This window comes from Eschrichtius robustus, chromosome 6 (assembly GCF_028021215.1).
Source record: "Eschrichtius robustus isolate mEscRob2 chromosome 6, mEscRob2.pri, whole genome shotgun sequence".
Classification (NCBI taxonomy): Eukaryota; Metazoa; Chordata; class Mammalia; order Artiodactyla; family Eschrichtiidae; genus Eschrichtius; species Eschrichtius robustus.
The window spans coordinates 132544449-132568806 of NC_090829.1; positions in this window are offsets into that span (position 1 = coordinate 132544449).

The window sequence follows — 24358 nt, forward strand, 5'->3', positions numbered from 1 at the left end:
TTTGTATCATCTTTAATTTCTTTCATCAGTGTCTTATAATTTTCTGCATACAGGTCTTTTGTCTCCTTAGGTAGGTTTATTCCTAGATATTTTATTCTTTTTGTTGCAATGGTAAATGGGAGTGTTTTCTTAATTTCACTTTCAGATTTTTCGTCATTAGTGTATAGAAATGCAAGAGATTTCTGTGCATTAATTTTGTATCCTGCTACTTTACCAAATTCATTGATTAGCTCTAGGAGTTTTCTGGTAGCATCTTTAGGATTCTCTATGTATAGTATCATGTCATCTGCAAATAGTGACAGCTTTACTTCTTCTTTTCCGATTTGGATTCCTTTTATTTCTTTGTCTTCTCTGATTGCTGTGGCTAGCACTTCCAAAACTATGTTGAATAATAGTGGTGAGAGTGGGCAACCTTGTCTTGTTCCTGATCTTAGTGGAAATGGTTTCAGTTTTTCACCATTGAGGACAATGTTGGCTGTGGGTTTGTCATATATGGCCTTTATTATGTTGAGGAAAGTTCCCTCTATGCCTACTTTCTGCAGGGCTTTTATCATAAATGGGTGTTGAATTTTGTCGAAAGCTTTCTCTGCATCTATTGAGATGATCATATGGTTTTTCTCCCTCAATTTGTTAATATGGTGTATCACATTGATTGATTTGCGTATATTGAAGAATCCTTGCATTCCTGGGATAAACCCCACTTGATCATGGTGTATGATCCTTTTAATGTGCTGTTGGATTCTGTTTGCTAGTATTTTGTTGAGGATTTTTGCATCTATGTTCATCAGTGATATTGGCCTGTAGTTTTCTTTCTTTGTGACATCTTTGTCTGGTTTTGGTATCAGGGTGATGGTGGCCTCGTAGAATGAGTTTGGGAGTGTTCCTCCCTCTGCAATATTTTGGAAGAGTTTGAGAAGGATAGGTGTTAGCTCGTCTCTAAATGTTTGATAGAATTCACCTGTGAAGCCATCCGGTCCTGGGCTTTTGTTTGTTGGAAGGTTTTTAATCACAGTTTCAATTTCAGTGCTTGTGATTGGTCTGTTCATATTTTCTATTTCTTCCTGGTTCAGTCTCGGCAGTTTGTGCATTTCTAAGAATCTGTCCATTTCTTTCAGGTTGTCCATTTTATTGGCATAGAGTTGCTTGTAGTAATCTCTCATGATCTTTTGTATTTCTGCAGTGTCAGTGGTTACTTCTCCTTTTTCATTTCTAATTCTATTGATTTGAGTCTTCTCCCTTTTTCTCTTGATGAGTCTGGCTAATGGTTTATCAATTTTGTTTATCTTCTCAAAGAACCAGCTTTTAGTTTCATTGATTTTTGCTATTGTTTCCTTCATTTCTTTTTCATTTCTTTCTGACCTGATCTTTATAATTTCTTTCCTTCTGCTGGCTTTGGGGTTTTTTTGTTCTTCTTTCTCTAATTGCTTCAGGTGCAAGGTTAGGTTGTTTATTCGAGATGTTTCCTGTTTCTTGAGGTAGGCTTGTATTGCTATAAACTTCCCTCTTAGCACTGCTTTTGCTGCGTCCCATAGGTTTTGGGTCGTCGTATCTCCATTGTCATTTGTTTCTAGGTATTTTTTGATTTCCCCTTTGATTACTTCAGTAATCACTTCGTTATTAAGTAGTGTATTGTGTAGCCTCCATGTGTTTGTATTTTTTACAGATCTTTTCCTGTAATTGATATCTAGTCTCATAGCGTTGTGGTCGGAAAAGATACTTGATACAATTTCAATTTTCTTAAATTTACCAAGGCTTGATTTGTGACCCAAGATATGATCTATCCTGGAGAATGTTCCATGAGCACTTGAGAAAAATGTGTATTCTGTTGTTTTTGGGTAGAATGTCCTATAAATATCAATTAAGTCCATCTTGTTTAATGTATCATTTAAAGCTTGTGTTTCCTTATTTATTTTCATTTTGGATGATCTGTCCATTGGTGAAAGTGGGGTGTTAAAGTCCCCTACTATGATTGTGTTGCTGTCGATTTCCCCTTTTATGGCTGTTAGTATTTGCCTTATGTATTGAGGTGCTCCTATGTTGGGTGCATAAATATTTACAATTGTTATAGCTTCCTCTTGGATCAATCCCTTGATCATTATATAGTGTCCTTCTTTGTCTCTTGTAATAGTCTTTATTTTAAAGTCTATTTTGTCTGATATGAGAATTGCTACTCCAGCTTTCTTTTGATTTCCATTTGCATGGGATATCTTTTTCCATCCCCTCACTTTCAGTCTGTATGTGTCTCTAGGTCTGAAGTGGGTCTCTTGTAGACAGCATATATATGGGTCTTGTTTTTGTATCCATTCAGCCAGCCTGTGTCTTTTGGTGGGAGCATTTAATCCATTTACATTCATGGTAATTATCGATATGTATGTTCCTATTCCCATTTTCTTAAATGTTTTTGGTTTGTTATTGTAGGTGTTTTCCTTCTCTTGTGTTTCTTGCCTAGAGAAGTTCCTTTAGCATTTGTTGTAAAGCTGGTTTGGTGGTGCTGAACTCTCTCAGCTTTTGCTTGTCTGTAAAGGTTTTAATTTCTCCATCGAATCTGAATGAGATCCTTGCTGGGTAGAGTAATCTTGGTTGTAGGTTTTTCTCCTTCATCACTTTAAGTATATCCTGCCACTCCCTTCTGGCTTGCAGAGTTTCTGCTGAAAGATCAGATGTTAACCTTATGGGGATTCCCTTGTGTGTTATTTGTTTTTTTTCCCTTGCTGCCTTTAATATGTTTTCCTTATATTTAATTTTTGACAGTTTGATTAATATGTGTCTTGGCGTGTTTCTCCTTGGGTTTATCCTGTATGGGACTCTCTGTGCTTCCAGGACTTGATTAACTATTTCCTTTCCCATATTAGGGAAGTTTTCAACTATAATCTCTTCAAATATTTTCTCAGTCCCTTTCTTTTTCTCTTCTTCTTCTGGGACCCCTATAATTCGAATGTTGGTGCGTTTAATGTTGTCCCAGAGGTCTCTGAGACTGTCCTCAGTTCTTTTCATTCTTTTTTCTTTATCCTGCTCTGTAGTAGTTATTTCCACCATTTTATCTTCCAGGTCACTTATCCTTTCTTCTGCCTCAGTTATTCTGCTATTGATCCCATCTAGAGTATTTTTAATTTCATTTATTGTGTTTTTCATCATTGCTTGGTTCCTCTTTAGTTCTTCTACGTCCTTGTTAAATGTTTCTTGCATTTTGTCTATTCTATTGCCAAGATTTTGGATCATCCTTACTATCATTATTCTGAATTCTTTTTCAGGTAGACTACCTATTTCCTCTTCATTTGTTAAGTCTAGTGTGCTTTGACCCTGCTCCTTCATCTGCTGTGTGTTTTTTTGTCGTCTCATTTTGCTTATCTTACTGTGTTTGGGTTCTCCTTTTCACAGACTGCAGGTTTGTAGTTCCCGTTGTTTTTGGTATCTGTCCCCAGTGGCTAAGTTTGGTTCAGTGGGTTGTGTAGGCTTCCTGGTGTAGGGAACTAGTGCCTGAGCTCTGGTGGATGAGGCTGGATCTTGTCTTTCTGGTGGGCACATCCACGTCTGGTGGTGTATTTTGGGGGTGTCTGTGGCCTTATTATGATTTTAGGCAGCCTCTCTGCTAATGGATGGGGCTGTGTTCCTGTCTTGCTAGTTGTTTGGCATAGGGTGTTCAGCACTGTAGCTTGCTGGTCATTGAGTGATGCTGGGTCTTGATGTTGAGATGGAGATCTCTGAGAGATTTTTACCGTTTGGTATTACGTGGAGCTGGGAGGTCTCTTGTGGACCAGTGTCCTGAAGTTGGCTCTCCCACCTCAGAGGCACGGCCCTGATGCCTGGCTGGAGCACCAAGAGCCTTTCGTCCACACGGCTCAGAGTAAAAGGGAGAAAAAATAGAAAGAAAGAAAGAAAGAAAGAAAGTAAGAAAGGAAGAAAGAAAGAAAGAAAGAAAGAAAGAAAGAAAGAAAGAAAGAAAGAAGGGAGGGAGGGAGGGAGGGAGGGAGGAAGGAAAGAAAGAAAGAAAGAAAGAAAGAAAGAAAGAAAGAAAGAAAGAAAGAAAGAAAGAAAGAAAGAGGCTATAATATAGTGAAGCAAAATAAAGCTATTGTAAAGCAAAGCTATACAGACAAAATCTCACCCAGAAGCATATACATATACACTCACACAAAAAAAAAAAAGGAACAGGGGAAAAATTAATGTATCCTGCTCCCAAAGTCCACCTCCTGAATTTGGGATGATTCGTTGTCTATTCAGGTATTCAGCAGATGCAGGCACATCAAGTTGTTTGTGGAGTTTTAATCCGCTACTTCTGAGGCTGCTGGGAGAGATTTCCCCTTCTCTTCCCTGTTCACACAGCTCCTGGGGTTCAGCTTTGGATTTGGACCCGCCTCTGCGTGTAGGTCACCTGAGGGCGTCTATTTCCCGCCCAGACAGAACGGGGTTAAAGGAGCAGCTGCTTCGGGGGCGCTGGCTCACTCAGGCCGCGGGGAGGGAGGGGTACGGAGGAGGCGGGGCGAGCCTGCGGCGTCAGAGGCCGGCGTGACGTTGCACCAGCCTGAGGCGCGCAGTGCGTTCTCCCGGGGAATTTGTCCGGGGATCACGGGACCCTGGCAGTGGCGGGCTGCACCGGCTCCCGGGAGGGGCGGTGTGGAGAGTGACCTGTGCTCACACACAGGCTTTTTGGAGGCGGCAGCAGCAGCCCCAGCGTCTCACGCCTGTCTCTGGGGTCCGCGCTGATCGCCGCGGCTCGCGCCTTTCTCTGGAGTTCGTTTAGGCGGCGCTCTGAATCTCCTCTCCTTGCGCGCAGCGAAACAAAGAGGCAAGAAAAAGCCTCTTGCCTCTTCGGCAGCTGCAGACTTTTTCCCGGCCTCCCTCCCAGCCAGCTGTGGTGCGCTAAACCCTTCAGGCTGTGTTCATGCCGCCAACCCCAGTCCTCTCCCTGCGATCCGACCGAAGCCCGAGCCTCAGCTCCCAGCCCCCGCCCGCCCCGGCGGGGGAGCAGACAAGCCTCTCGGGCTGGTGAGCGCTGCTCGGCTCCGAGCCTCTGTGCGGGAGTCTCTCCGCTTTTTCCTCTGCGCCCCTGTTTCTGTGGGATCCGCGCTGTTAGCTGCGGCTCGCGCCCGTCTCTGAAGTTCGTTTAGGCGGCGCTCTGAATCCCCTCTCCTCGCGCACCAGGAAACAAAGAGGGAAGAAAAAGTCTCTTGCCTCTTCGGCAGCTGCAGACTTTTTCTCGGACTCCCTCCCGGCTAGCTGTGGTGCGCTAACCCCTTCAGGCTGTGTTCACGCCGCCAATCCCAGTCCTCTCCCTGCGATCCGACTGAAGCCCGAGCCTCAGCTCCCAGCCCCCGCCCGCCCCGGCGGGGGAGCAGACAAGCCTCTCGGGCTGGTGAGTGCTGGTCGGCACCGCTCCTCCGTGCGGGAGCCTCTCCGCTTTGCCCTCCGCACCCCTGTGGCTGCGCTCTCCTCCGTGGCTCCGAAGCTTCCCCCTTCTGCCACCCGCAGTCTCTGCCCGCGAAGGGGCTTCCTAGTGCGTGGAAATCTTTCCTCCTTCACAGCTCCCTCCCACTGGCGCAGGTGCCGTCCCTATTCTTTTGTCTCTGTTATTTCTTTTTTCTCTTTTGCCCTACCCAAGTACGGGGGGAGTTTCTTGCCTTTTTGGAGGTCGGACGTTTTCTGCCAGCGTTCAGTGGGTGTTCTGTAGGAGCAGTTCCACGTGTAGATGTATTTCTACTGTATCTGTGGGAAGGAAGGTGATCTCCGCGTCTTACTCTTCCGCCATCTTCTCTCCTCCCGCAAGAGATTTCTGTGCATTAATTTTGTCTCCTGCTACTTTACCAAATTCATTGATTAGCTCTAGTAGTTTTCTGGTGGCAGTTTTAGGATTCTCTATGTATAGTATCATGTCATCTGCAAACAGTGACAGCTTTACTTCTTTTCCAATTTGGATTCGTTTTATTTCTTTTTCTTCTCTGATTGCTGTGGCTAACACTTCCAAAACTATGTTGAATAATAGTGGTGAGAGTGGGCAACCTTGTCTTGTTCCTGATCTTAGTGGAAATGGTTTCAGTTTTTCACCATTGAGGACAATGTTGGCTGTGGGTTTGTCATATATGGCCTTTATTATGTTGAGGAAAGTTCCCTCTATGCCTACTTTCTGCAGGGCTTTTATCATAAATGGGTGTTGAATTTTGTCGAAAGCTTTCTGTGCATCTATTGAGATGATCATATGGTTTTTCTCCTTCAATTTGTTAATATGATGTATCACGTTGATTGATTTGAGTATATTGAAGAATCCTTGCATTCCTGGGATAAACCCCACTTGCTCATGGTGTATAATCCTTTTAATGTGCTGTTGGATTCTGTTTGCTAGTATTTTGTTGAGGATTTTTGCATCTATGTTCATCAGTGATATTGGCCTGTCGTTTTCTTTCTTTGTGACATCTTTGTCTGGTTTTGGTATCAGGGTGATGGTGGCCTCATAGGATGAGTTGGGGAGTGTTCCCCCCTCTGCAATATTTTGGAAGAGTTTGAGAAGGATAGGTGTTAGCTCTTCTCTAAATGTTTGATAGAATTCTCCTGTGAAGCCATCTGGTCCTGGGCTTTTGTTTGTTGGAAGATTTTTAATCACAGTTTCAATTTCAGTGCTTGTGTTTGGTCTGTTCATATTTTCTATTTCTTCCTGGTTCAGTCTCAGTAGGTTGTGCATTTCTAAGAATCTGTCCATTTCTTCCAAGTTGTCCATTTTATTGGCATAGAGTTGCTTGTAGTAATCTTTAATGATCGTTTGTATTTCTGCAGTGTCAGTGGTTACTTCTCCTTTTTCATTTCTAATTCTGTTGATTTGAGTCTTCTCCTTTTTTCTCTTGATGAGTCTGGCTAATGGCTTATCAATTTTGTTTATCTTCTCGAAGAACCAGCTTTTAGTTTCATTGATTTTTGCTATTGTTTCCTTCATTTATTTTTCATTTATTTCTGATCTGATCTTTATGATTTATTTCCTTCTGCAAGCTTTGGGGTTTTTTTGCTCTTCTTTCTCTAATTGCTTTAGGTGCAAGGTTAGGTTGTTTATTCGAGATGTTTCCTGTTTCTTGATGTAGGCTTGTATTGCTATAAACTTCCCTCTTAGAACTGCTTTTGCTGCATCCCATAGGTTTTGGGTCGTTGTGTCTCCATTGTCATTTGTTTCTAGGTATTTGTTGATTTCCCCTTTGATTTCTTCAGTGATCACTTCGTTATTAAGTAGTGTATTGTGTAGCCTCCATGTGTTTGTATTTTTTACAGATCTTTTCCTGTAATTGATATCTAGTCTCATAGCGTTGTGGTCGGAAAAGATACTTGATACGATTTCAATTTTCTTAAATTTACCAAGGCTTGATTTGTGACCCAAGATATGATCTATCCTGGAGAATGTTCCATGAGCACTTGAGAAACATGTGTATTCTGTTGTTTTTGGATGGAATGTCCTATAAATATCAATTAGGTCCATCTTGTTTAATGTATCATTTAAAGCTTGTGTTTCCTTATTTATTTTCATTTTGGATGATCTGTTCATTGGTGAAAGTGGGGTGTTAAAGTCCCCTACTATGATTGTGTTGCTGTCGATATCCCCTTTTATGGCTGTTAGTATTTGCCTTATGTCTTGAGGTGCTCCTATGTTTGGTGCATAAATACTTACAATTGTTATACCTTCCTCTTGGATTGATCCCTTGACCATTATATAGTGTCCTTCTTTGTCTCTTGTAATAGTCTTTATTTTAAAGTCTATTTTGTCTGATATGAGAATTGCTACTCCAGCTTTCTTTTGATTTCCATTTGCATGGAATATCTTTTTCCATCCCCTCACTTTCAGTCTGTATGTGTCTCTAGGTCTGAAGTGGGTCTCTTGTAGACAGCATATATATGGGTCTTGTTTTTGTATCCATTCAACCAGTCTGTGTCTTTTGGTTGGAGCATTTAATCCATTTATATTTAAGGTAATTATTGATATGTATGTTCCTATTCCCATTTTCTTAAATATTTTGTGTTTGTTACTGTAGGTGTTTTCCTTCTCTTGTGTTTCTTGCCTAGAGTAGTTCCTTTAGCATTTGTTGTAAAGCTGGTTTGGTGGTGCTGAAGTCTCTCAGCTTTTGCTTGTCTGTAAAGGTTTTAATTCCTCCATCAAATCTGAATGAGATCCTTGCTGGGTAGAGTAACTTTGGTTGTAGCTTTCTCTCCTTCATGACTGTAAATATATCCTGCCGCTCCCTTCTGGCTTGCAGAGTTTCTGCTGAAAGATCAGCTGTTAACCTTATGGGGATTCCCTTGAGTGTTATTTGTTGTTTTTCCCTTGCTGCTTTTAATATGTTTTCTTTATATTTAATTTTTGATAGTTTGATTAATATGTGTCTTGGCGTTTTTCTCCTTGGATTTATCCTATTTGGGACTCTCTGTGCTTCCAGGACTTGATTAACTATTTCCTTTCCCATATTAGGGAAGTTTTCCACTATAATCTTGTCAAATATTTTCTCAATCCCTTTCTTTTTCTCTTCTTCTTCTGTGACCCGTATAATTCGAATGTTGGTGCGTTTAATGTTGTCCCAGATGTCTCTGAGACTGTCCTCAGTTCTTTTCATTCTTTTTTCTTTATTCTGCTCTGCAGTAATTTCCACTATTTTACCTTCCAGGTCACTTATCCGTTCTTCTGCCTCTGTTATTCTGCTATTGATCCCGTCTAGAGCATTTTTAATTTCATTTATTGTGTTGTTCATTGTTGCTTGTTTCCTCTTTAGTTCTTCTACGTCCTTGTTAAATGTTTCTTGCATTTTGTCTATTCTATTTCCAACATTCTGGATCATCTTTACTATCATTATTCTGAATTCTTTTTCAGGTAGACTGCCTATTTCCTCTTCATTTGTTAGGTCTGGTGTGTTTTGACCCTGCTCCTTCACCTGCTGTGTGTTTTTTGTCTTCTCATTTTGCTCAACTTACTGTGTTTGGGGTTTTCTTTTCACAGGCTGCAGGTTCGTAGTTCCCGTTGTTTTTGGTATCTGTCCCCAGTGGCTAAGGTTGGTTCAGTGGGTTGTGTAGGCTTCCTGGTGGAGGGGACTAGTGCCTGTGTTCTGGTGGATGAGGTTGGATCTTGTCTTTCTGGTGGGCACGTCCACATCTGGTGGTGTGTTTTGGGGTGTCTGTGGCCTTATTATGATTTTAGGCAGCCTCTCTGCTAATGGATGCGGCTGTGTTCCTGTCTTGCTAGTTGTTTGGCATAGGGTGTCCAGCACTGTAGCTTGCTGGTCATTGAGTGTAGCTCGGTCTTGATGTTGAGATGGAGATCTCTGAGAGATTTTTGGCATTTGGTATTACGCGGAGCTGGGAGGTCTCTTGTGGACCAGTGTCCTGAAGTTGGCTCTCCCACCTCAGAGGCACAGCCCTGATGCCTGGCTGGAGCACCAAGAGCCTTTCATCCACATGGCTCAGAATAAAAGGGAGAAAAAAATAGAAAGAAAGAAAGAAAGAAGATAAAATAAAATAAAATAAAGCTATTATAATAAAAAATAAGACAAAAAATTATTAAGAATAAATGTATTCAGAAAAATTTTTTTTAATTTTTAAAAATAGATTTATTAATTTTTTATTATAAAAAATAAGAAAAAAATTTAAAAAAATTGTTAAGAAAAAATTTTTTTTAATTTTTAAAATAAAAAATATGAAAAAACTTATTAAATTTTTTTTAATTATCTAAAAATAGAAAATAAGGAAAATATTATTAAGAAAACATTTATTAGGAAAAAAAAATTTTTAAGTAAAAAAAAAAAAAAAAATGACGGACCTAACCCTAGTACTAATGGTGAAAGCAAAGCTATACAGACAAAAATCTCACCCAGAAGCATACACCTATACACTCACAAAAAAAGGAAAAGGGGAAAAATTAATATATGCCGCTTCCAAAGTCCACCTCTTGAATTTGGGATGATTCGTTGTCTATTTAGGTATTCAACAGATACAGGCACATCAAGTTGTTTGTGGAGCTTTAATCCGATGCTTCTGAGGCTGCTGGGAGAGATTTCCCTTTCTCTTCTTTGTTCACACAGCTCCCGGGGTTCAGCTTTGGATTTGGACCCGCCTCTGCATATAGGTCGCCTGCGGGCGTCTGTTCTTCGCTCAGACAGGACAGGGTTAAAGGAGCAGCTGCTTCGGGGGCTCTGGCTCACTCAGGCCGGGGGGAGGGAGGGGTACGGAGGCAGGGCGAGCCTGCAGCGGCAGAGGCCGGCGTGACTTTGCAGCAGCCCGAGGCGCGCTGTGCCTTCTCCCGGGGAAGTTGTCCCTGGATCCCGGGACCCTGGCAGTTGCGAGCTACACCGGCTCCCGGGAGGAGCGGTGTGGAGAGTGAACTGTGCTCGCACACAGGCTTCTTGGTGGCAGCAGCAGCAGCCTTAGCGTCTCCTGCCCGTGTCTGGGGTCCACGCTGATAGCTGCGGCTCGCGCCCGTCTCTGGAGTTCGTTTAATCAGTGCTCTGAATCCCCTCTCCTTGTGTGCCGTGAAACAAAGAGGCAAGAAAAAGTCTCTTGCCTCTTCGGCAGCTGCAGACTTTTTCTCGGGCTCCCTCCCGGCTAGCTGTGGTGCGCCGACCCCTTCAGGCTGTGTTCACGCCGCCAGCCCCAGTCCTCTCCCTGTGATCCGACTGAAGCCCTAGCCTCGGCTCCCAGCCCCCGCCCGCCCTGGCGGGTGAGCAGACAAGCCTCTCGGGCTGGTGAGTGCTGGGCGGCACCGATCCCCTGTGCGGGAATCTCTCCGCTTTGCCCTTCCACCCCTGTGGCTGCGCTGTCCTCCGTGGCTCCGAAGCTTCCCCCCTCTGCCACCCGCAGTCTCCACCCACGAAGGGGCTTCCTAGTGTGTGGACACCTTTCCTCCTTCACAGCTCCCTCCCACTGGTGCAGGTCCTGTCCCTATTCTTTTGTCTCTGTTTTTTCTTTTTTCTTTTGCCCTACCCAAGTATGTGGGGATTTTCTTACCTTTTGGGAGGTCTGACGTCTTCTGCCAGCGTTCAGTGGGTGTTCTGTAGGAGCAGTTCCACGTGTAGATGTATTTCTACTGTATCTGTGGGAAGGAAGGTGATCTCCGCGTCTTACTCTTCCGCCATCTTGCCCCTTCCCGGTGAGGTCAATGTACATATTTTTATAGCCATTCATTACCTGGGAAAACTGACCCACAAGGAACAACTTCAAGATATATTCTAGTTAAAAGACAATAGCAATGGTTGCACAACAATGTGATTGTACTTAATGTGTTTAATGTATACTTAAAAATGATTAAAATGGTAAATTTATGTTATGTATTTTTTAACACAATAAAAAGTGAACTTTAAAGATGAAGAAAAATACCTTCAGGGCATCCAGGAAAAGATCAAATAATTTACAATGACAAAAGAATTAAACCCTTTTCAGATTTCTCCAAGGCAATATACAAAGCAAAGCAATAATTTTGTGATATTTTCAAAAACCTCAAGCAAATAAAACGTGAACCAAGGTTTTATATCTAATTATTCTGTCTTTCAACTATGCCAGTTATGGGGAAAAAACATTTTTTTAATTATGCAAGAACCTAGAGAATATTGGAGTCATAAGCGCCTCTTGATCAATCAACTGAGAATCCAACAGAGATAACTGGAGAAACTTTTGCAAAGGACTGATTTGAGAATTTAATATATTTAATTTTGTATCTAAGACTAAACCAAAGATGAGGATGAGAGCAGAAGAAAATGTAAACATTATATAACATGAGAAAGTAAAACTAAAACAACTAAAAATGAAAGAAGAAGGAAGAGAAAAGGTAGAAAAAGTTATTTGATATTTGATTAAGTAAACGATACTAGTTGACATTCATTATTCAAAACTGAAAAATTAGCAAAAGTTTAATAAAAGAAAATGAGGAGCTAAGGACATTTTTACAAAAAATACATAATCACTGACAACCATTAAAAAAGTATCAAAACATTTCTAAATAGCTAAAAATATTTTTAAAATAATGAGTAAATAAAATAAAATATATAGAGAAAGAAACAGAGTAAATATAACAGTACAATAGTAATTATAACAAAAAAATAGTTTTTCAGGGCTGACACTAAACCTAATAGCAACTTAATAAATATGAACTAGCTTAATTTACCTCTTAAAATATTATTTGGACTCACAAAAAGTCAACTGTTTTCAAGAGAAATATTTAAAGTCTTTATTAAGAAAGTCTAATAATAGAAGTATCAAAATAATACAATAATGAGATACCACTATGCAATTATTGAAAAGGATAAAAATCCCAGAAAATGACAACACCAACTGCTCACAAGAATGAAAAGCAAGAAGAACAGTCATTCATTGTTGGTGAGAAGGCAAAAGGGTATAGCCACTATGTGAGGCAGTTTGTCAGTTTTTTAAAAAGCAAAATATCATATAATCCAGCAACCTTTCTCTCTGATATATACCCGAATGATGTGAAAAATTTTCTCTATTCAGAAACCTGCATGTGAATATTTATGTCAGATTTGTTATAATTTCCAGCAACTGGAAGCAATATCCTTCAAGAAGTAAATGGGTAAACAAATACAGTACATCCATACAATGAACCCATCAATAAAAAGCATTGAGTTATCAAGATGAAAAGATATACATGAATCTTTTACTAAGTAAGTTTCTGACAGTGGAGAAACTTGACAAACACTATCTAAGAGAGTTCAAAATCAACATCAATGGTGAAAACTTATGCTGATAGCATTCCTGATATGATGGAATGAAAATAGCAATTTACCTCTGCCGCATTCCTTGCAAACACCATAATTCCACTCCAATCATGAGAAAAACGTTGAATGGATCCCAGTTGAAGGACTTTCTACAGAACACTTGACCAGTTCTGCTGGAAAATTGTCAGGGTGATTGGGGCTAGGGAAAGTCTGAGAACATGTCTCGTCAAGAGGAGCAATATGACTAAATGCAATAAGGTACCCTAGATGGTATCCTAGAAAAAAAAAAATACATTAAATAAAAACTAAAGAACTCTGAATAAAGTATGGACTTTAGTTGGTAATTATGTAACAATATAGATTTATTATTAGTTGTAACAGGTGCACCATACTAATGTAAAATGTTAATAAAAGGGCAAATTGGGTGTGGGATTTATGGGAACTCTCTGTGCTATCTGCATAACGTTTTCTGCAAATCTACAACTGTTCTACAAAATTATCTTTTTAAAAATGTATAGGCAAATGTACATCAGTCAAAGGAGAATGAAAAAGCAGTTGTTTGTAACTCTGTTATCAAAGTAGAATCTGACCAGATGAGAAAACACAACAATGGAAGCCATCTTATAAAGTTAAAGACACTTTAAAATAAAGAAATAATGGCTACGATTGTATATGAAAAAACAACACGGCAACCACCTTTATAGAGCAAAATATACTAGAGATGCGTGGAGACATAAACAACACAGCAATGCCAGAACAAGACAGATAAAATGGAAAAGCATAAGTAATAATATGGAGGACCAAAATAATATAAACAATAGTGACTGACTTTAAAATTATATATAACTTTACATTTTGATAATAGAAAATAAAAATTATTCTCAAGCACGTATGAAACGTTACAAAAATGTATTATATCACAAAGAAAGCATTAAGAAGCTCCATGAAGGAAATATTATAAAAATATTCTCTAATAATAATGTAATACAAATAGAAATTAATAAATATAAATCAATAAAAACGCAGAAATTAAAACAAACACAAAACTATGAAATCTTGAGTTAAAAAAATACAAACAAATCACAGAATTTTTAAATGGTGATAATGATAGTGAAAATGCTACATATTATAATATGGGTTGTACATTACAAAGATAGCAGAAAAAAATTTAGTTTTAAGCACATATATAAGTAAAATACAAGTATGCAATAAAAGTACAAACAAGTAAACTAAAAGAAAGCAGAAAGAAGGTATAATAAAGATCAAAACAGCTATTGATCAGATAAAGCACAGAAATTTGTAGAAAAACAATAGAATAATTAATTACGCAAAATTATGGTCATTGGAAACAAATAAAAAATAGAAAAACTACCAGCTAAATTAATTTTTTAAAGGAAGAAGAAAAATATAAATAAATTGAACTAATATATATATAATATAATATAAATGTAAGTAAACATATATAATTACATAGAGAAAGAGAGAGAGACAGCGAAAGAGGGGGGAAATCTTCTCTGTAGACTTTTACTCAAATAAATTTGAAAATCCCCTCAATACTCTGTAATGACCTATATGGGAAAAGAATCCTAAAGAGAGTGGATATATGTACATGTATAACTGATTCACTTTGCTGTACTGCAAAACTAACACAGCATTGTAAATAAACTGTACTCTAATAAAAATTAATTTAATATTTAAAAAAAATTTTTTAAATTGAAAACCCTGAATAAGATACATAATTTTCTAGCGGAAAAGTTTTACTGGAATTGAACCCATTAGAGATAGAAATATTAAAGATTAATTTTTGAGAAGAAAAAGGAAGAACTGCTCCACACACAAAAAGCTGGAGGTTCCATTAGTTTCAAAGGCTAGTTTACCAAAAATTCTAAGACATAATCCTTATGCAACATAAATTGTTCAAGAGCATTGAAAATGAATGAAGTCTCCAAATACGTTTTTTGAATCACTTATCTAATATAACATTTATCTAAATTCAATGAAGAAAAAGGCACACATGAAAGAAAATTACAGACTAATATTACTTCTGACTACATATGCATAAATTCTGCATAAAATATTAGCAAATAGAATCTAATACCATCATAAAAACAATACATCATAAGGAAATGGAATTTACTAGAAGAATATAAGTGATGTCGATATAAGGACACAATATAATGCATCACATTAATTGATTCAAGGAGAAAAATCATATTACTGTTTCCATAAATGCTGAATAACTTTTGGCAACTTTCAACACTCATTCCTTATAAAAGCATTCAAGAAAACAAGAATTGATGGTTAATTTTCTAACATAATAAAATTGACTTAAAGTTAGCATTTTAGGTAACTGTGAAACCCTAGAGGCATTTCCACAAAGTTTAGGAGAAAGGCAAAGATGCCTACCCTATCACTAGTATAAAACTTTGTCCTGGAGAGATTAGCAAATGCAGTTGGGCAAAAAGTATCGATAGATGAGTAAGAACTAGAAAAAGATTTTTAAAAGTAAAACTATCTCTACTTGCAGGCAACACAGTAGCATATCTGGAAAAACCCTTGTGAATCAATGATGAGACTAACTCAAAAACTAAAATGATTCATCAATAACACAATATAAAATTGTCAAAGAAAATGAATAGTTTTCATATACACAAGGAAGTAAAAGATATCATGATAGAGAAATACCTATTAACAAAAGTAAAAAAAATATAAAAGATTTCAGAATACTCTGAACAAAAAAATTGCAAAACCTATATTTGGTGTTTTAATTCCTGAAAGATTTAAAAGTAGACTAGAATAATTTTTTTTTAATTCTCTGTTTGTTGAATGGATGATTCAGTATCATAAGGATGTAATGTTAATGTAGTAGATCAACCGCTTATAAGGCTAGTAAGAAGGTTACAAGACAAAAGTAGTAAAAAATAATTATATTCAGATATTTTTTATTATAATTGCACTGAATCTATAAATCAAATTTGGCGGATAATAATGATTCTTCTGATCCACAGTCATGATATATTTTCCTTATATTTAGACCTTCTTTAACTTCTATAAGTATGTTTTAATATTTACTATTAAGAAGAATTGCACATTTCTGTTAGATTTATTAATAGGTGTGCAACCACAAAGGTTTGACCTGTCATATTCTCATGGTACACAAGTCTGACACAGCATCAACATTACTAATGGAGAGCAAAGGACTCAAAAAAGGAGCAACAGTATTCTCTACATCAACATATGACAGACCTCAAACTACCAGATATGATTTTCAGAATCCACTTTTCCACAAAAGACACGTTTTTATTTCCAAGTGAGGAAAGCTAATAGGCAAGAGAAGGTTTCAGATATGTCAGCATCTAAAGTTTGATATTCACATAGCCTTCATCTGGCTATATTACTAATTTCCAATCTTCAACAGAACTGTGGTCCATAAATTTCAGATTCATTTACAATGAACAATCTAGATAAACCATATCTAGCATTCTAGGAATGCTAAAAGCATTTACAATTTTAGCATTCCTAGAATAGTCAACTGTTGGATAGAATAACCCATTCAAAATCCTCATGATTCATTTTCACTTTTAGTCAGTAAATTCCATCACTCACCGAAGGACAAACTTGCCTCAGATACCTCTGGCCTTAAATTAGTATTTTGGGAAGATTTTGGATCATAGATTTAATTTTTATATGAGAGAACTATTCAGGTTTTTTTTCCTCTTGGGTCAGTTTTCATAAATTTAATTTATTACGATAATATATATTTGAGTTCAAGATAAATGGTTTTTGTTTCTATTTTAGATTTTTTATTTTATAAAATATTTTAAATATACCAAAAAGAAGAAAGAATAAATATTACAACAAATATTATCTATTTAACAATTGTTAATATTTTGATATAATTCTTTCATGTTTATTTTCTCAAGAGTTCTAAAATAATTTACTGCAAGCTAAAGTTTTTCCTTATCATTTTGTTTTGAAATTAACAAGATAATTTCCAAGGAATAATGAATTTTTAAAAATACACTAAAATTTGATTATCATCACAGAGCCTCTTCAACCTTTAGACATAGAATTCCTGTGTCTGGCCAGCAAAGAAAAAGATAGATATTGATAATGAGGAGGAGGAGGAGAATGATAAAATAAAGGAGAAGAAGATGAGGAAAAGGAGAAGGAAGAGGTAAGGGGAAGAAGAAAGGAAAAAGAAGAAGGAGGAAGAGATAATTATGAAATAAGACATATTGGTAAATTTCTTAGCTATAAGAAGAAAACGTTGCCATGGTTGCTGATTGTATTAATACATCACAGCAAGTTTAATGTGATTAAAAAATTGAAGCTTAAAAGACATTTACTATGTCAGACAAAGTTTATTATTAGACATCGGATGCTAAAAGGCAAAGACTTGCTAGAGTATAATGACCCTCCGTCCTACATAGAAGGAGAATCCCTGAGAGCATCACTAGTCAAACACCAACATCTAGTTCATCAAGTTGTCTTCACATTAATGTCAGAAACCAGGTGGTCCAAATAACAGTTTCATTATCAAGACAGGATAAATGAAGCAAGCAGGTTATGGAATAAAGTTTTCTAGATGAATCAGAGTCTTACAGAAGATGAAGTCCACAAATTGTAAATCTTCATATAATTATTCAGTAGAAGCCAGAACACGAGTATCTTCTATAGTAACATGGATGGTAGCAGCCATATCCATAACCACAGCCATAGCCCAGCCTGCAGAAGCTGCCACATCCGTAGCCGTAGCCATAGCCCAGGCCACCAAAGCCTCCACAGCTGTAGCCCAGGCCTTGGCAGTAGTTGCCGTAGTAGCTCATGGTGTCAGGAGTGGTGAGTCTGACTTGGTATTGTAGGTCAGCTTTGTGACTGTGACTGCACAAGAGCATTTATACATGCTGGTGGGTGTGGAAAGCCACACCTCTAAATATCACCCAATAGAACACATTATTTGAAAACTGTCAACTATCTTGTTTCCTAACTTCAAACCATGCCTTCCACTTGTTTCGCGACTCCTTATTTAAAAGTTACGTGACCCATTTTATTTTGTTTTATTTGAATTCCTAGAAAATTATTTCACTGCTAATAAGACACTACTGTGTTTATAATCCCCAAACGTGTTTGGGTTTCTGAGTTTCAAGCTCCATAAACGAATTTCTATAAGCTTCCATTCTTCAAATTGCATTGCATGAGATTGCATTTACCCTCTAATTATACCCTTCCCTTTGCTGTTCCATGGTTGTTAACTCTTTTCTAAATTATGGGTGTTATCTTTCTTCTCCGAAGAATTCACATAAATTGAACCATAATTTTCTCCAAAATACTAGCCCTATGAAAAATGACAGTCAACTATGATGTATGTCTTAAAACAAAGTGCTTTTAAAGTCAGCGGAGAACCCCATTTAGTAGTGCAGTGATATCATTTAATTTTTAAAAGAGCCACAAACTGAAGGCAAAGGAATTTCTCAATCATCACATTTCAGGTACAGTAAGCATGCTTGGTATATACCATTGAAGATTGCATAAAAAGAGTTCCTCCTAATCACTATAAGTAGCTCCCTACCCCCAACTATATTCTTATTCCAGATACTAAATTCCATATTACCATAAGATCATAAAATTTCAGGATTCAGAGAAACTTGGGGTACCGTTTATTTGTGTCCTTTATTATTTTATAAACAAGTGAGAAACCTGCAACTCAGACAAACAATTATACAACAATGATCTTTAGTGACAGTTGAGGACTAAAACCTTAGTTCATCAGGTAATTTTGAAATTTCCACACTGCAGGTTAGGGAGTTTATTTTCCCATAGTGCACAACTGCCTTATATTTTTGTTTATTCCACTGTTTATTCCCACTATCATTAGATATAGATGCAAGTGACCTGAAACCAGTATATTCAGCTTGTCCCACTTTAAAAAAAAATCTCAAAATAATTGAATATCAAAAAGAGTATTGATGATTTTTGAACTTCCTTTACACTTACTACACTGGTTTCCCCTACCAGTTAATTAAGAGTACAGTGTGATTAGGTGTTTATATATTTCCATATTGATGGAACTTTGCAAACTACAAATTGAAGGGAATAATTAGTGGTAAAGAACTGCTCTATTTGAATCTACTTTAGCTGGAAGAATTTAGTTTCAATAAAATTTAAGGTAAATTTTTTAAAAGACTATTGTCTTTGGTCCTGGTCATAACCCGATAAGACCAGTCATTTTGCTTTATTCTCAATAACAGAGGTTCTCATGCGATTCAACCTAGGAATTACTTCCTATGTTCTTCTGCTTCAACTCCTAAAAGAGAAGCAAACCTCCAGCCCTAAATTTTGTCTGTACATGAAACACCAAGTTATCTGCCTCCTCTTCTCATTCTCAGCCTGCACTGCCTCCTACCCAGCACGGAAGGGACCAAACTCTCCTCCATTCACTCTATGACTCACACTGGTTCCTGTAGAAAGACACTTTTTCCAGTCTTTTGTTTTCGTGAGATACTACTGCCCTCACATCTTAAGATTTTGACAAATATCAATGTTAAGGAATCATTTTATTTCTTATAACAGTGATTTATTTTGTCTTTAATCCATATATGCTTTTTAACTATATTCATATAAAAGTCAGTCTTATTCTGTGGTTTTGAAACAACTGTGGGAAAATTGAACAAACTGTAATGGGTAAGGAGAAAATTCAATTCCCTCAAAATGTCTTTCAGCTCAGTAGACTCTGGGCATCAGCCAATTTGTCAAGGTAATAATACATAAGCTTTCTTTTTCCCAGCGCTGTACCTCCAATAGCTGCAATGTAAGTGCAAGAACTTGTAAGCAATTTAAAAATTGCCACAGATCTTTGGTGATCCAGAAAAAGGAATTTTTTTGGATGGTTCTCGATGGAAAGTACACATGTAAATGACACATTGATTGGAAAACAACCAGATAGGATACTTCTAGACCTCGTGTGTCATGTATACTTTCATTTTTAAAGTAAACTATGATAATAGATAATATTTAATAAGCAATTAATAAGAGCCAGGCACTATCTGAAGTTTTTTTTTTAAAGATTTTTTTTTTTTTTTAATGTGGACCATTTTTAAAGTCTTTTTATTGAATTCGTTACAATATTGTTTCTGTTTTATGTTTTGTTTTTTTGGCCCCGAGGCATGTGGGATCTTAACTCCCTGACCAGGGATCAAACCCACACCCCCTGCAATGGAAGGCAAAGTCCTAACCACTGGACTGCCAGGGAAGTCCCCTACTATCTGAAGTTCTTTACATGTATTGAACTCAAACTCAAAACAATCCTTTGTAGTACTATTACTATCCTGCTTAATTATCTGCACAAGGTCACACAGCTAATCAGTGGCTGAGAGAAGCTTCAAAACCAGTTTTCTGGCTCAAGAACCTGTGTTTTTTGAGCTCACTATGTGGTTCACACAGGGTACTGTCTCTATTGTCAGGTGAGGGTAAAGTTGTTTGACCTTCAGAAGGAGCACAACTTCAGAGAAAACAAACGTTTAAACAAGAAATACTTAAACTATTTAAGAAAAATATAATCACTTTTAAAAAGAAATAAAAAATAAATATTTTAAATATTTTGTTCTAAATCTACTTTAGTTGACTTAATAAAACAAAGCATGCTACTCATAGCTTAGCTTTTCTTAATTCTATAGAAACCCCATCATGAGTATTGATTAATGTAATACTGGCATTTAGAAATATCTAAGGGAGTTGTTAGTCTGCTGAAGGCAGCCTGCGCAACCCTTTGGGGTTAATCCATTCAACAAATATTTACCTAATGATCACTATTTCTCAGGCATTAATATACTCAGGGTAAAAAAGGAAAACTAGTCCATGAACTTCATGGAGGCTACATTCTAGCATAGGGTGAGATATTAAAGCATTGATATACAAGTGGACTTATATAACTAGTGGACTTTGTGCAAATAAAATGAATGGAAAATGAAATAAGCAAGGAGCTCTCTTTGGAGGTCTGGGCAGTTGTCTTGCCTGTGGTATAGTCTGGAACATAATCATGGGATATTGACTTGTTGGAAGACTGGGCTATTATCCTTTAGCTAAATGTCTACAGAACACTGTGTGATTCCAGATTTGTGGTTCTACCTCTCTACATCAAGACCATCTTGCTTTTTCATTGTTAGCTCTTGATATTTTCAAGTGATTTGACACAAACAAAATGATTTGTTTCTGTTAATCAGAAACTTCTCCTGCTGCTTCATCCTTCTGCACTTGAAAACTGTGTTTTCTCTTTTATCTATGTGTTCTATTTTAATATGGTATTTTTAATAGTTTTCATTATTTTCCTATTTATTGATCTTTCTCTTCAAAATGTCAGTGGGGCTCATATTAAAAATACACTTCTCTCCTCGGGTTTGTGTTGCATCTCATGAAATTGTAAATTGTCCCTCTAGAAACATTTACTGAGTGCCCAGTATGGTTCAGACACAGGCTATACCTTGAGTATACATCACTGAATAATGCACCCTCTTACCCCCTGCTTCAAAGAATACCAGTAGTATAACTTTCCAAATGTCACCTCTTTGGTTATCCTTTTTCCCTTCATACAATCCACAGTATTTTTAGGAACTTCTATGTCTATGACTAGAATAATAGTACAGGGAGTTTCACGTCTTAGTACTGGCTGAAAAATATCGTTTATCAGATACATGCACACCATATATTTAAATTTAAAAAATTATATTAATAAACATAAGTAATGAAATATATTAGCAAATTAATTACTTTGCATTTACTCTGCATAGCTGAAAAAAAAATTCATCACCTCATAAAACTCTGAAGATTAGCCACATCACAAATATGTTTCCTCTCATCCCAACTGAATACTCAACTCTGCCCATAAATCTATGTTTATTGGACCTTCCCTCATACCCACAGTCATGCCAAGATCTGTCTGTCTTTTAGAACACCTTCTCACTTACCTATTCTCACCCTTGCCCACCACCTCTTCATTTCCCAGAGCAGTCACCATCAGACAGTAACTGGCAACTCCCCACCTTCTCTCTCTCATCAGCACACTTACTCTCTTTGAGACTTACCTCAAATTCAATATGTGAAAAATTTTTTAAAGTAAAGACAAAAAACACCAATCATCTTCCCTTTCACCCACCATGTGGTCAATGGTTTTGTTTTGTTTTGTTTTGTTTCTCTCTCCCTTACTGTTTCTATGTTGACTCACAACTTCAAAAATCGCCAGCTGTCAAAGCCAGGAACCTGGATTTATACCTGAGTCCAGCTTCTTTTTCTGCTCCCTCCAAATTCAAATTAATTGTCATTCCTTCAACAAATAATAGAGAACATTTACCTACTTATCTTGGAAACAAAGTAGTAAAAAGAAAAACAAATCCCCCATCCCCAGGATGCTAACATTTTACTGGGGGAGATAGACCATCAACAAATACATACTTAATTTAGTCATTCACCAAATATTTACCGAATGGCTACTTTGTGCTCAATATTTTTTTTAGGCACTGCAAAAGATATTTCACAGTGGTAAACAAAGCTGACAAGAGCCCTGTATTCCAGAAGCTTACATTCTAGTGGGGAGTAGGGCAAATGACCCAGCAATCAGGCAATCAATCAAAAGAGTATGTTACGTAGTGATAGTGGTAACTGTTAAGGACAAAGTATAAAGCAGAGGTGGGAGATAGGCAATGACCAGTGGGGGAACTGAAGTTGTAGATAGATTGTTAGGGAAGGCCCATCTTAAATAAGTGTCTTCTAAGGGAAGACTGGAAAGGTGAGAACATGAGCCATATAGGGCTACCTGAGGGAAGAGCATGCCAGGCAGATGGTACTGAAAGCACTCTTAGCAGCACCATTTAGAAATAATTTTACACAAATACCTAAGGAGGTCATAGCAGGGCTTTGGGTTTGCTCTGAATCGGGTGGGAGGTGATTGTTCAGGGTAGGATGAGAACATGTCTCTTGGTTAGGCAGCATGTTAAGCTGGCTCCCTAAACCATCCCCTCTCCTGGTGTACACACCCTGCACTGCTCCCAGCACTGTGAATATAATGAGTTTTGCTCCTGTGATCAGGCTATTTCATACGACACAGTTAAGAAAGGGAGATAATCTGGTTGGGCCCAACCTAATCATAAGATCCCTATAAAAGTAGAGTTTGCTCTGGCTGGTAGCAGAATAAGAAGTCATAAGCTCAGAGCATGGGATTTGACATGTCTTTGCTGGTTTGAAGGTGGAGGGGCCCATGTGGCCAGGCATGTAAGTGACCTCTACTTATTCAGAGTAGCCTTTAGCTGATAGTCAGTATAGCAATGGGGACCCAATCCTACAAACATAAGAACTGGATTCTGTCCATACCAGTACGAGCTTGGGAATAGACTTCCCCAGAGCCTCCAGACAAGAACTCAGCCCATTTGATCCCCTTATTTCAGCTTTAGGATACTCTGTGCAGAGAACCCAGGGACACCTTGACCAAGTTCCCATCCACAGAAGTGAGAGCAAAGAAATGGATGCTGTTTTAACTTGATAAATGTATGGTTATTGTTAAGCAGCCATAGAAAACTAGTATAGTATCTTAACCTTTCTATCCTGAATGCTTTTAACACTCAAATTCCGAAAATTAAGTCATAGCAATAGTCCTAAACTTCATCATCTAAGTTTTGTCACACATTTACAATTCAGAAGGGGTTCAAGAAGAATTGAGAAAATAATATCATGGTAAATTTGGAATATTATGCATATTATTATTAATTTCAAAAGCAAATGTATTAGAGGTTGAGCTTCTAAGGACCTGCTTTCTGACTTTTAGCATAGCTACAAAATCAGTACTGCTTTAATGCCACATTCCATCTGTCAAACTTCAAATGAGTACACTCTTCTTTACACAAAGAAAGTTTTCTCCTCTGTACAGACCAGTAAACCAAAGTTAAACAATTTAGCTTTTGGATTGGTTAGGTCATTTAATGTGACATTGGATAGTTTGTTAAAATTTATTGTGAAAACTGGGATCAAAATGGCTGTGTAAATCAAAAAGCTGTTGTAAATATTACTGAAGGAAACATAGGAAAGTGCTTTGAAAATACACTATTCTTTACTAAGTAAGAATATCCTTAAGTGATATTTCACTTAAAGAGAATCCAATGAAAACCTAAAGCAGTATATTCCTGATTAAAATCTATGACCATCAAACTAACGCCTTTCTGATACAATTGGTTCTAGAACTTTAATCTTCTTTAGACTTATAATGGTTACAAACCAGGGCACTGATTCTTCTAAGTTATCTCTCTTCGATTTCATATTCCCACTTGCAGCAATTCCTAGATAACTGCTACCATTATTTTTGATGATGGTTATCACCTATGAAGTTGGAAGAGCTTCCCAGGCAATCTAACTCCACCTTCCAATTTCTAGTTTCTAAATGAAACTCTCCTGAAAATGTTGAATAAGTACATGTCTACTAGAGAAAGCTGCATCTAGTTATTGATTATGGGGAAACAAACTGCTGAAAGAAGCAGGCTAACACAAACACTATGCCCAACACATTCTAAATCCTCCCTTCTGGTATATTTCTTTAATGCTAAACTCGGGCAGTTTCTTTTTGGGGGGAACCTTCACTGACAACACAGGCTTGATTAAATGTCCCACCTATGGGGTCCAATTGCTCCCAATACATA